This window comes from Halichoerus grypus, chromosome 13, assembly GCF_964656455.1.
Source record: "Halichoerus grypus chromosome 13, mHalGry1.hap1.1, whole genome shotgun sequence".
Lineage (NCBI taxonomy): Eukaryota > Metazoa > Chordata > Mammalia > Carnivora > Phocidae > Halichoerus > Halichoerus grypus.
The window spans coordinates 82,728,020-82,729,768 of NC_135724.1; positions in this window are offsets into that span (position 1 = coordinate 82,728,020).

Below are 1,749 nucleotides of genomic sequence, written 5' to 3' on the forward strand. Positions count from 1 at the left end.
GATTTACAGGGGCCGGCACACTCTTTCTGCCAAGGGTCAGATGGTAAATATCTTCGCTGGCCATCCCGTCTCGGCGGCAGCTACTCAACTTGTGGCTGTCGCTCGCACGTGTGCAGCAGTGATCACACGTAAATGAAGAAGCATAGCTGTGGCCGATGCAACTTTATTTACAAAAGCAGAGAGCGGGCCCGCGGGCTGTGGTGGGCTTCCCCCCATGGTCTAGAAAATAGGAATGAGGATGCCTACCTCCTGGGGTTCCAGGGAGAATGAAACGCAGTGGCGTGTGGTAGCACACTGCCAGGGTCCGAAACATGTTGGCCGATTGTCACCCAGATGGGGTGGGTGAGACAGCTGAGACTTTTCTGACCAACAGACTTTCTACCAACTTTCCATCATTTTGTGTCATGAACTGGACAGTGCAACAGTTAAGTTGGCAAATATGCTACTCGTGGGAGTCTAAGGGCCTGGACACTGAGGAGCTGGGCTTTGTAGGGTGAATAGGAGTTTTCAGAGAGATGTGGAGGATAAAGAGAAAGAAGTGACTTTTTAAAAAACTTTTTTTGTTCATTTATTTAGAGAGAGAGCATGCACATGAGCGGGGGGAGGGGGAGAGGGAGAGGGAGAGAAAGAATCTCAAGCAGATTCCGTGCTGAGTACAGAGCCCAACACGGGGCTCGATCTCATGACCCTGAGATCATGACCCGAGCTGATATCAAGAGTCGGACACTTAACCGACTGAGTCACCCAGGCGCCCCAAGAAGTGACATTTCTGCTCAGGAGAATAGCATGTACATAAACACAGAGGCAGGAGGGCCCAGGTTGGGCTGTGGGTATGGAGTGGGGTTTGGAAGAGAAAGGAGAAGGAGAAAGACAGATGCCAAAGACCAGGCTTCTCCCCCTACCCTACCTCGGGTTAGGAACAGAGAGGATTATTTCAGGCTGAAGGGGGTACTGGAGGCCAGACAACCAGAGGGCTTCTCAGTTCTGTCCATTGGACTCTTCCTTTCCCTTTGTTCTCAATGCCTTATAGTCCCCAGTGAGCAACTCTCCACTTCCTCCAGGCAAGGAGGCTGCAGGGTTTTCTGATTAAAATCACATACACTGGAGTCACACCATGTGGTCACAAATGCCCCACTGAGCATTGGCTTGCTGTGTGGTCTTTGGTAAATGTCTTCACCTCTCTGAGTCGCTATTTCCCCCTGCAGGTGTCCTGCTGGGGTCTTAAACAGGATGATGAAGGGAATGCTTAACACAGGGCTTGTCTGACACATCGTAAGCATGAATAAACAGAAGCGTGCCCCTCAGCCCCCACTGCCAAAGGGTCTAAATGAGCTATGGGGGTACCCTGGTGTCCGGGTCTGGGAGGTCTGGGTGGTGGCCTTTGCCCTTCACCCTGCCACAGGACATGGACTTCAGGCCTTGGAAGGCATCCAGCCCCACTCCCTCCCTGTTAGGTCTGGGAAAGGGAAGCCACGGGCCAGGCATAGAACACACACTGCTTCTGCCAGCCCTTCTGGCAGCGCTGCAAGATATGCTTTCCCAGCCCCATTTTCCGGATGAGGAGACTGAGGCCTGGTGGAGGGTTTAACTGACTTCCTGGAATCAAGTGACTATTAGAGCATCTGGCCGAGCTCCTCCTAAGAACCCGTGCCTCCCCAACTATCAAACCTGCCATCTTGGTAGGGTGCCCAACCATCCTGCTTTGTTCAGAAGGGAGGAAGTGCCGGGGTGCCAGCATTTCAGGGCGAA